The sequence below is a fragment of the Phoenix dactylifera genome, chromosome 5, assembly GCF_051530095.1.
Source record: "Phoenix dactylifera cultivar Ajwa chromosome 5, Ajwa_hap1_PhDact_Kaust_v1.1, whole genome shotgun sequence".
Taxonomy (NCBI): Eukaryota; Viridiplantae; Streptophyta; class Magnoliopsida; order Arecales; family Arecaceae; genus Phoenix; species Phoenix dactylifera.
The window spans coordinates 17,821,048-17,833,712 of NC_143194.1; positions in this window are offsets into that span (position 1 = coordinate 17,821,048).

Below are 12,665 nucleotides of genomic sequence, written 5' to 3' on the forward strand. Positions count from 1 at the left end.
CACTTCCATGGATGATCTCCATAAGCTAGCATCGACGGCTTCTCAAGCCTCAGTATGAATCAAGCTCGCCTTCTTATATTATGCAACTATAAGCAGTGACAGTAATTTGAGCCATGTAGGAGATCTGAGTCCTTCTAGGCCTGCCTTCATCTTCTTGCACTTCTTCTTGCACATGCTGTTCTTCAAGTTTTGGCTCATGATCCCTGAGTTGCTGATTACATTCATGTTTTAGTGCTTCAAGTTGAGTTGTGTCTTTCACTTCTGACTCAAGCTATACATTTTCTTTTTGCATGGAATCTTCACAGAATATAGCTCATCCAGCAATCAGCTTGCTGATAGTGGGATCCCATAACCTATGCCCCTTTGTGCTTAACAGCATAGTCAAGAAAAATACAGTGTTTGGAACTAGGGCCCAACTTGGTTCTCTCATATTTATGAATCCATACATTAGTATTGTCACGCCTCGAACCTAGCACCCAGATTCGACCATGAGACAGCTGCATACTCCTTAAGACAAAGCTATAGAGAATATGCAAAGCCTGAATATTTATTACAATCTTAATTTTATAGAACAATAACGATCTCAATTTATAACAAATAACAAAGCTAGTACAATTACAAAATTTAATCATCCAACTAGTATCATCTATCTATTCATCTTTCTACCCGTGATCCCAACTATAGCCAAGTACCAAGCAACCTGCAACTCTGAAAGAAAAAGAAAAGAGGTGGGGTGGGCATTAGAGCCCATTAAAAATCCTCACACATCCACACCAACACAATAATATAAGTTAAAAAATAGCAAGAAATCGTTATATGCATCATAAATTCATAAACTGACTATTAACAATACTTGAATAAACAGTACACATATGTACATCAAATATCAAAAGAAATCTAACCACTCAAGTGTGATGTATCATATGATATCTCGTAAATCTTCAATAGTGTTTTCAAGTAGATTTTCATTTCATTCCTTTTTAACTCGATCGGGATCCAAGATCAATTATCTTTTGGACTTTAAGCCAAATTCTGATCACATTTTCACCCATAACAGGGCAATCAATAGGTGTCACGTTTTTTGCCCGTAATGGTACAATTGATAGTGTCACATTTCTAACTTGTGACAGGACAATCGATGATAACGAGATTAGCCTAGAGTCTTTGTTCATTCAATCAAGTTCACATCCACATATCAATTCTTTTTATTTATGGTTTTAGACTAACCATGGTCATATATTCTGCCCGTGACGGGGCAATCAATATGACATCATTAGTCTAAAGCACCATATCATTAGTCTAATTATACAAATGTAAGTTATACTCATATATGCATCCATCATATTATCAATCACAAGTATACTTAATCAAAACATGGTTTAATACAGAAACCATCATAAAAGAATTCCTGCATCTTACTTATCTTGATCATTAGCATCATATACATGTGCGTATAGAATATCTATAATCATGCCGGCAAGTGTACAAAAATTTTTACCTCTAAGCCAACAATCCAGACAGATTAATCATGTATCCACACTGCAATCTACAAACTGGGGTGCACAGAACCCTGCTCGATGTCCTCTTTCCTGAAGATTGTTCTCCTACAGAACCAAATCAACAACAAAAATAATTCAAGGTATCCAACAACCCAGAACCTTCTACCGGTCCATTAAAAGGTCCACTCTTATATAGCCACCTAGAACAACCCACCAGTCCCTTCCACCCAAACTTTCTAGAATCAACGGGAGAGAGAAACACCAAGATACAGAGAGAAAAGTCAACCTAAAAACTCGGGAACCCTCAAATGGTTGCATAACCTGACCCAGAACCATTCCTACGGCTGCGTAACGCCGACTCGATACCAATACTGGCTCAAAGCTCTAGGTCATAGAACACTAGGCAAGACCCCTCTAAGGGCAGCCTGACTTTACAACGTACCTAGACCCGCCACTGGTCCACTAAAATATGTAGAGAGAGAACGAGCAGAAAGAGAAAGAGTGATAAATAGAGAGAGCAAGAGAGAGAAGAGAGAGAACTAGAAGAGGAGATAAAATAAGGAAAGAAGAAGAAGAAAGCCATGAGGTCCTCTTTCCTTCCTTCCTTCTCCTTTCCAAAATAGAGGAAGGCCCTCAATGGTGCTCATGATCGGTGACCCAGTGGCCTACGACCCACAGCAGTGCCGGCGGCATGCCACGCCCAACGCAATCGGCAAAATGGAAGAAAAGAAATATCAAAATAGGAGAGATCTTGTTACCAGCAATACAACAACTTGCTGGCTAGATTCAAATCTAAAATATTGGTTGCAGTGGTGCTTGGGGTTAAGGGACCCACGGCCAGCCAACGGGCGGCTGAAGGCAACTGGCGGTCGGCAACACCAAATCCATCAAAAAAATAGGAGTTCCAACCCCTTAGACTATAAAATCCATGGTACCCAGGCGGCTGAAGTTCTAACCATGGCCATTTGCTACCGTGGGGCACCAAAGAGAGCCCCCGGGGACAAGCATCGGCGATGTAAACAACCGGAACAAAGTTCAGCCAATCAAAATAGGGGAAATAGAGCTTTCACCTTCTCGGCCAAAATATGACGATCATCGTCCAGTGTTGAAGCTCCAAATAGTTCGAAAGGAAAAGAAGAGGAGTAGCTCGATAGGAGTAGGATCCTTACCAATTTTCTCGATAGTGATTGGCCCAATGATGGTGCAAAGACAACCGGCACTCGGAGAGAAAACTGAGGAAATCTCTAGTGAAGAGCTGTGATCAAGGCTGCAGCTCTACTGGGGCATGAGAGAGGACTCAAGGAGGGCCTCTGAATAGGCCTGGGGCGACAGGAATCCGACCAAGAGTCAAATTCCATTCGGCAAGATCAGGAGGAAGGAGACTCCCATCGGGAGTCCTCTTCTCTCTAAGCATGTGCATGGCACATGCTGATTTTTTTTTCTTTTTCTCATTTTGGGCCAAGATGATTAGGTCGATCAAGTGGATCGGGCCCAGTTTGCTGAGTTTTATATTCTCCCCACTTAAAATAATTTTGTCCTCAAAATTAACTTATTTCAAGCTTCAAACTTTGAAAGTATACAACCATCATATCATCCTCGAGCTCCTAAATATCCTCCCCCTCAGGGTACCTGCTCACAACATTTGATATAAACAATTACGGCATCTCAAAACTTGATTCCTTTCATTTACAATACTTATTGAATTTCTCTTGATCTCTTTCAAAAGAAGACTAACATCCCAACCTTTGTTTAAGATACATAATTCTTTGCCCATGATTTGACGATGAAATTTTTATTCCAGGAAAACCCGAAACCTCATCAAATTAATGAAGTAACAATATCAAAGCTAGAAAAAGGAGATCTATGTTAAAACATTCTTGGTCCAAGCTTCACCATGGAGTCATCAATCTATTAATGCTAAGTTTGAAATGACCAAAAATTCTCTCAAGAGTCGGTCAACTGTAGAAGAACCCACTGGTGAAAATTGCATAGCTACCTTCAGTAGCCAAAAAATCACGATATTCTCCTTGCCTAACTTAGGTCTTCCATCATAACACCTTTCGGATCAAAAAATTATTGTTTCTAACCAATTTCAAAATAACTCAAACCACCATACTTTTGCTATGCAGTTTGATCTAAGCCAACAAATATTCTATGGCTGCAAACTAAGTTCTAACCAAAATATCTTTTTGCACTGGGACTAAGAAAATTCAAATTTCAAATTTTTAAGTAGAACTAGAGCAGAATCTCTAGATCTCCTTATCCTCAATTATGTAAGTGTACTTACCATAATAAACCCTCAAGCCATTAGTCAAGTCATTGCATGATCTCCACGACCTTTTTAGAATCTAAAATAACTAGGTTTAAGTTAAAGTGGATGAATCCTAGATTCCCTCAGTAATTTGATTAGATAATCTAAATTGTTCTTTCTTCCAAAAAGATTTACTCCAAATTTAATGGGTTAGGAATCTCTGAGCCAATACCACTCTGAATAGAATCAACTCTATTAACCTCTAAATCTTTCTTTTCCAAGATTCTCAATATCTATCAACAATATTCTATATGATAGTTCATGTAAGCAACTCATGAGCAAAGTCTCTAATCAATATTATATTTTTCTAGCAACTTAATCAACAGCAAGATCTCTAGTTGAATCATAAATCTAGACTTGAGTTTAATTTAACACACCTAATAGTCTTCAACAATTATGAAAAAGATCTAGTAGCCCAATCCAAACAGAAAAATTCAAGTTACTAGAATTTTCCACCAATATGCATACTCTATGGCCTTCAATATAAAATTGAATCCACCAATAGAAATGCACCTATTTGCAATATCCAAACATGCCAATTTCAACTATAATCCAAATACGGATTTAACCTTGAAGAATATTCCTTTATAATATTATGAAAAATCATTCTTAGCTCACTCCAATACTATGAAAGATCCATATACAAATTCTACTTTAATAATTAGCAGCATAGCTAAAAGTGCTATCACATCTACACCCATATCAAGTTTGAACTATCAAGTCATTTAAACAATATATGAACAAATAAAAATGGTGCGGTATAACCTGCTAATATTGTACGCCATGGTTAATTGTCCTATACTTATCTTAAGTCAAACCTCTCTTATCATAATCAGAGACAAATCATTCAGTCCTTCTGTACTCTTTGTATACCAGACCCAATACATATATTTTATCACAATGCCTTGTGAACTTACACCTAAGCACTGAATTTATTTCTACTACTTTTGTTATGTCCCAAGTGATCATAACATTAAGCTATGGAATATTCTGTCTCAATCCCAAGTGATCTTAAACCTATATACTGATACCACTTCTGTCACGCCCTGAACCCAGTACCCGGGTCTGACCACAAGACACGGCTGCACACTCTCTAGACAAAGCCCTAAAGAATATGCAAGGCCTGAAAATTTATTACAACCTCAATATCATTAAATAATAATGATCTCAATTCATAACAAGTAACAAAACCGATATAATTATAAAATTTAATCGTCCAACTAGTATCAGTGATGATCTATGTATTCATTTTTTTACCAGTGATCCCAACCATAGCTAAGTACCAAGCGACTTGCAATACTGAAGAAAAAAAAGAGGTGGTGTCGGCATTAGAGCCTAGTAAAAATCTTCATGCATCCACACCAACACAATAATATAAGTTTAAAAATAGCAAAAAATCGTTACACATATTATGAAATCATAAACCAACTATGAACAATGCTCAAATAAACAATATATATATGTACATTAAATATCAATAGAAATCCAACCACTCAAGAGTGATATATCTTACGATATCTTATAAATCTTTACTAGTATTTTCAAGTAGCTTTTCCTTCCATTCTTTTTTAACTCGATCTAGTTTCAAGATCAATTATCTTTTCGACTTTGGACCAAATTTCGGTCATGTTTTCCGCCCTTGATGGAGCAATCAATAGGTATCACATTTTTCGCCCATGATGGGATAATCGATAGTGTCACATTTCCAGCCTATGATGGAACAATCGATGATAACGAGATGTACCTAGAGTTCTTATTCATTCAATCAAGTCATGTCCACATATCAGTTCTTTTTATTTTTGGCTTTAAACTAACCGCAGTCATGTTTTCTATCCTTGATGGGGCAATCGATAAGTATCAATGTAACGGAGCAATCGATAAGTGTCATATTTTCTGCCCGTAATGGAGCAATCAATATAACATAGTTAGTCTAGAGCACCATATCCATTAGTCCGATTATGCAAATGATACTCATATATGCATCCATCATACTATCAATCACAAGCTTACATGATAAAAACATGGTCTAATATAGAAACCATCATAAAAGAATTCTTGCATGTTACTTATCTTGATCATTAGCATATCATACATATGTGTACAAAATATCAATTATCATGCAGGCGAGTCTACAAGAATTCTTATCTCTATGCCAACAACCCAGATAGACTAATCACCTGCCCACACCACGATCTATGAACTGGAGTGCGTAGAACCCTGTTCGATGTCCTCTTGTCTTGAAAATTGTTCTCCTACAGAATCAAATTAATATCAAAAATTATTCGAGGTATCCAGCAACCCAGAACTCTTTACTGGTCAACTAAAGGGTCCACTATCATGTAGCAACCCAGAACTACCCACCAGTCCTTTCTATCCAAACTTTCTGAAATCAACTAGAGAAAGAAAACACCAAAACATAGAGAGAAAAAAATCAACCCAAAAATTTGGAACCCTTGTACGATTGCATAACACCCACCCAAAATCCTTCCTATGGCTACATAACACTGACCCAAGATGAATACTAGCTCAAAGCTCCAAATAACATAACACCGGCCGAGACCCCTCTAAGGGTCAGCCCGACTTTACAAAGTACCTAGACCTGCCACTGGTCCACTAAAACATGTAATAAGAGAACGAGCAGAGTGAGAAAGAGTGATAAACAAAGAGAGTAAGAGAGAGAAGAACTAGGAGAAGAGAGAGAAAATAAGGAAAGAACAAGTAAGCTATGAGGCCCTGTCTCCTTCGTTACTTCTCCTTTCCAAAATAGAGGAAGGCCCTTGACGGCACTTGCGGTCGGCGACCCCCAGCAAGCGACAACCCATAGCGGTGCCGGCGGCGTGCCATGCCCAGCGACAATTGGCAAAATAGAAGAAAAGAAGTATCAAAATAGGGCAGACCCTATTACCAGTAATTCAGCGACTCGCCGACTGGATTCAAAGCTAAAATGGTCGCTGCAGTGGTGCCGGAGTCAAGGAACCCATGGCCAACCAGTGGCGACTGGTGGCTGGTAACACCAAATCCATCAAAAAATTAAGGGTTCCGATGCCTTCAATTATGGAATCTATGGCACCCAGGCGGCCGGAGTTCCGGCCATGGCCATAAGTCGTCGTGGGGCATTGGAGAGAGCCCTTGAAGATAAGCCTTGGTGGCAAAAACAACCAAAAAAAAGTTTTGCTAGTCAAAACAGGAGAAACAGAGCTTTCTTCCTTCTCGACCAAAATCCGGCAATCACCGGCCAGCGTTGGAGCTCCAAATAATCCAGAAGGAAGAGGAGAGGAGTAGCTCAACGATGGCAGAATCCTTACCAGTTTTTTTGGCGGTAATTAGCTGTGACGATGCTGCGAAAGCAACTGGCGTTCGCAGTGGAAAATGAGAAAATCTCTAGCGAAGAGCTCCAATCAAAACCGCAACTCTAGTGGGGAATGAGAGAGGACTCATGGAGGGATTCTAAATATGCTCGGGGCAACCAAAATCCGACCTAGAGTCATATTGCTTCCGGTGAGATCGGAAGGAAGAAGACTCTCGAAGGGAGTCCTCTTCTCTCGAGTCACGTGTGCGGTATGTGCCCATTTATTTTTTCTTTTTGTCGTTTGGGCCACGATGACTGGGTCGGTCAAGTAGATGAAGCCCAGTTTGTTGGGTTTTACAGGTATCACATCCAAAAAAATGAATGAAAGAATAATTCACAAAGTTTGCTGGATCATATCTTCTTATGAACTCATAGGCAAGTGCAGTTGTCGGAACTCTATTAGTAGGTAACATGTTGTAGAAACAATGTCAGTCCTCCAGTCTAGTTGTGATCAACATGCTAATAGTGTGTTCCCTAATCATTCAATTTGGCTCCTCAGCTACTCCACTCTATTGTGGCACTGTTAGATGCCTACTTGTGCCATGCTCACTGTAAAGTCTCCAAACTCCTTTGAGGTGCACACTGCATTATCGGATATCAAACATTTAATTCTTTCGTCGTTCGCATTTTCTCTAAAGCCATGAACTTCTTGAAACATGCAATAGCTAGACTTCCTTTCTATGATCTTGACCCAGTCTTTTCTAGAGTAATCATCTGCAGGAGAAACAAACTACGATGCTCCATCTGCCGAAGAATGAATCAGTACTGTAGAAGTCTTCTACTAGTATACGAACGAAACCAGAAATTCTTTGCCACTTTTGATACACCAATCCTCACAAAATTCAAAACTCGAAGATTTTAAAACTAGAATAAGTCTCAATCAAGGAGTGCCTCCAAGCTGCACTTGCTCAAGTGACTCAAACATTTGTGCTAAGTTAATAAACACTCTATCACAGCATTATCACTATAACACCTCCAATCATGACATATCCAATGAGCCAGTTGTTTCCCCTCTCCATCCTTGTGGCGAGATGGATAGGAAATAGGCCAATGAATTTGATTGTATAAGTGTGCAAATGTGCCATCAGTGTTCGAACCAAAGTAAGATAAATAACAAAGGTTCCTACTGCCTTGAACTTTAAGAACTTTCACTATTAGGTACCCACTTTCTTAGATTAGGGAGCAATGACTAGAGCCTATGGACTACAAGTTACGAGCTAAGAACTAAAGGGTAAATGATAACTTGAAACATAAAAAATAAAGTGATAAAGAGATTGATCATTCTTATCCAAATTAGCTAGGACTCTTTCACACGACATATGGACCTATTATAAAGACTCCAAATAAATCAGGACTCTTCAACGCCACTAGGACTCAATGTAATTAGGCGTTGAAACACTAAAACCCAATGTAACTAGGTGCTGGAAATCTCAAACCCAATGTATTCTGGTGCTGTAACTCTTATAATACAATGTGATTCGTTGCTTATCCAAGGAGAGGACTCAATCTCCATGCACGCCCCATGCTTGGGCTCCTGCTCCTGCATCACACTAAAAGAGCTTTCACCAATTTTCCTACAAAGTCTCCTCCGTAAGCAATACCTGCACAATATAATTTATGTTGGTAGTAGCCACGTGCTGTTGAGATTCATGATCAAATCATCCCCACGAATTTGTCATCGAACAAAGCAAAATAATGACCTATTGATCATCATAAATTGTGGCCTCCACCGCCGCCAATTGACTAATAAGAGCATTGAACTTGTTCTTATGCTCCTACAAAGAGGCCATTTCTTTCATCCTCAAGATGAATCGATATCTTGGGAGAAAAATTTTATTTTTATTTTTTAATAATTTCTCCTATGGCCCTTTTGAGGTAGCCTTACAAAAAGTTTAATTTAAATAACACAAACTCGTCAAGTGCCATAGCCAGCTGATCCTTCTTGGCGAACTCTTCAATTGTCATGCTCGCTAGTTTTTGCTCCTTGCTTTTAAGAGCAACAGCACAGTTGTCTTTCACCAATGTCATATTTATCTTTAATTTTCTTGCTCTTGAAGCTTGTGCTTGGATACTAATTGTTATGACCGAGGAGCAATAGAAGCAATTTGGCCGAGCCACGGGAAATGTCTCAAACTATTACTTCGAAGAGGATTACAAGCCAGGTACTGAACGCAATAAATATAATTAAGGTAGCAAAAACGAAGAAAACAGGTGCTCAAATAACACTCCCTGGAAAGCTATAGAGAGTCATAACTGAATCAGTGCTCGAATACTCACCAATAATTAGCATGGAAGCTACTAAAGCACCACAAAGGGAACTTTCTCACTCGCTCTCGGACATGGTTGAGTGGGGGAGGGGCCCGCTCTCCAAATCTTCACGCCCAACAGGGACAATTTGGCGTTTGTAATTGTAGTCGGAACCTTGCGTTCCGGTGTGGACCACGGTGGAAGCACCGAATTAAGGAGGGTGGTCATGGGTCTGGGGATCTCAGTGGCAGACTGTAGCTGGAAGTCACATGGGTGTCCTCCGCGTTTCTGCTGTCTTCCGTCTTTCACGAATCACAGAAGGGAGATGGGTGGGCACGTCCTGGTACCTCAAATTATGGGAGCAACTTTTCCCCACGCAGCCATAAAAGTAGTCCTCCCGTTAGCAGATTCTGGATGTCATCCCTCATAAATGGTGGGAGGCGAGGTGACGCGTGTTTAAATGCACGGATGTCAGGCTTCCCATCTGAACTCTGGTTCCTGCTCTTCTATGCCGCCTCAAAATTTTCCATAACTCGACGGCAAAATTTGCATGGCTCTGAGGTAACAGTCATCAAAGCATTGAAAGCGTTCATGTAAAATTTGTGTTCTGTGTTATGCATGTGGTAGTTGGGATCGTTTTTCTCTAAATTACCTGCCACTAATTTTGATTAGACCCTTAAGTATCTCACTTGCACAATGTGAAGTCTGACATTCTGTGCTTTATTTATATTTTTTTGTTTAATGATGCCGAGGAATCTTGAGGAGAAAAGAAGTCTCCATGTGCGTGGCGACTTTGTCACGGAGGTCGTTGAGCATGTTGGCTTATGCGACAACCAGGTTGGCAAGGTTCTTAGGTGCATCAGAGAATACTTCTTTACATCCTATTCAATGTCTAAGTCCTCTCATATGAAGCTGAGGTTGAGAAAACATGGGCAAATTTCGTGCAAGCCATCTGGTCCAATTCTCATTGGATTTGAATACTTAATTTAGGCCTACTGAGCAAGCCTAACTCGTAAAGTTCTCCCCTCTACTTTTCCACCATGCTACTGCACATCTTGTGAGTTCATTTTATATTATTTTATTTGGAGAATGCACGTGCCATGCACGCAGAGTGCTCTGTTATCGTGTTTCATAAATATACTAAAAGTTAATAGGCTGATGCTGCAAACATATGTTACAGAACAAATTTCATTTGTGAATAGGTTTTTTAAACTTTGTTTATGTATGGCAAATATGTTATATCAAGCAAAATAGAGATTTGTACTATCAATAGCTATATGTTAAAGTTCAATTGAGAAAACCAAGAATTTCAAATTCATATTAATGCAATATAATTTGTATAACTTTATTAACTCATAATAAAAATGACTAGATTATGTAACTTAATTAATGGCAGATGCGTGCAATTTTGAGAAAGCTATAAAGTAGATAAGACAACAATTGCACAATAAATTAATGTAAATACATGTCAATTATTTTCATTGTTTAATGAGCACTTTGGGTAAGCATGACTAATCTTAGAGTACAAACATCGCTATAAACATCATCAGCCATTAAGACCAACTTTATTTTTCTATTGGTATCAGACACCGTTGAATATTGTTCTCTATAATTAAATTAATCCTTTTTTTGTCAACCCCCCTCATGTTCTTTATGCCCTGTATTGGCTTGGGAGTGTTATTTTCATGCTAATAGCTTATTCATATTCTTCACCAAGCATTCCATTTCAATGGCAACACATGCATAACTTTTTTATGTATTTTACTGCTTTCAACATTTATAGCGAACACATATGGTTACAAAGACATTTCTCGATATAATTGATAAATCTTGGAGCATTGGATTCTGATAATATCAAAAACCATCACAATTAATTTTACTATCACTTATATTGTTTAGATAGAAGTTCGCTATCTTTCTTACTATTAATACGAATTTTTTTTGATCCGATTAGGGAGAAGAAAGATTTTCTTCAACCCGCTCAACTCGAATATCTCGAAAGATAACTAGAAGAAGAAAGGATAATTACAAAAGTAGGATTGAAGTCCATTTTCTTTCATTGATTCCCACACCTCCTAAACTGAAATATATAGCCTCTATTTATAATAGTAGAAAAATCCTCCTTTTCATAATTTGGGTTGGACTCCTCTTCTAGTTCGAAGAGGACTAGGTATCCTAAAACAAATATGACTAATAAAAATATTCTAAAAAAATTAAATTTTTTAAGGAGATAGATCTCAACTTCTACATCATTTCTGCCTCTATCGCTCTGTCTGATTTTTCTCGGATAGAAATTTATGCTTGGTTGAAGTCATACTCGGAAAAAAAATTCAGTTTGACCAGCCCATTTTGGGGCCTAAATGGTGGAATTTTTTTTACAATTCAACATTTTAGTTGTAGCTCTTGAAAAGCTATCGAGTTTCAAAAAAAAGAAATCATCTCAATTGGGCATCGTTTAACCAAGTTATAGCCTTTGGAAGTTTTACCTATGACTCGGCTTCCTAATGTAGTGAATCTCGCTCTTGAACCCTGTCCAGCCCTGCTCATAGTTCCTAAAGTGTTCTACATTGAGTCTTGTGATTCTCCTAAATAATCGTAGTTGCTAAAGTGATCCACATTGAGTTTGGTAATCCTTCTAAATATTCATAGTGGCTAAAGTAGTCCACATGAAGACTCATGATCCTCCTGAATACTCGTAGTGGCTAAAGTATTCCATATCGAGTTTGGTGATCCTCTTGAATACTCGTAGTGGCCAAAGTATTCCACATCGAGTTTGGTGATCCCCTTGAATACTTGTAGTAGCCAAAACGATCCACATCAAGTTTGGTGATCCTTCTAAATATCTGTAGTGGCCAAAGTGGTCCACATCGAGTCTAGTGATCTTTCTAAATTCTCATTGTTGATAAAGTGGTTTATATCGAGTTTGATAATCCTTCTGAATATTTGTAGTAGCCAAAGTAATCCATATTGAGTCAGGTGATCCTTCTGAATACTAGTAGTGGCTAAAGTGGTCCATATCGAGCCCGATGATCATCCTGGATCAAAGCCCCTCTTGTTTAGGAGATTTAGCTCATGCTAGATGAGAACTGAAAATAGAGAAATACCTGCTTTCTCATCTCGTGGCTAAACCACTTGGTTTTACTTGAAGATAGAGTTGCTGATGCTTGTGTCGAAGGCATCGACTATCGAGACATATTCTTGGTGAGTTGGACTATCTTTTTCTCTAGTTATGTGAGAAATCCATCATCTCATCATTCAC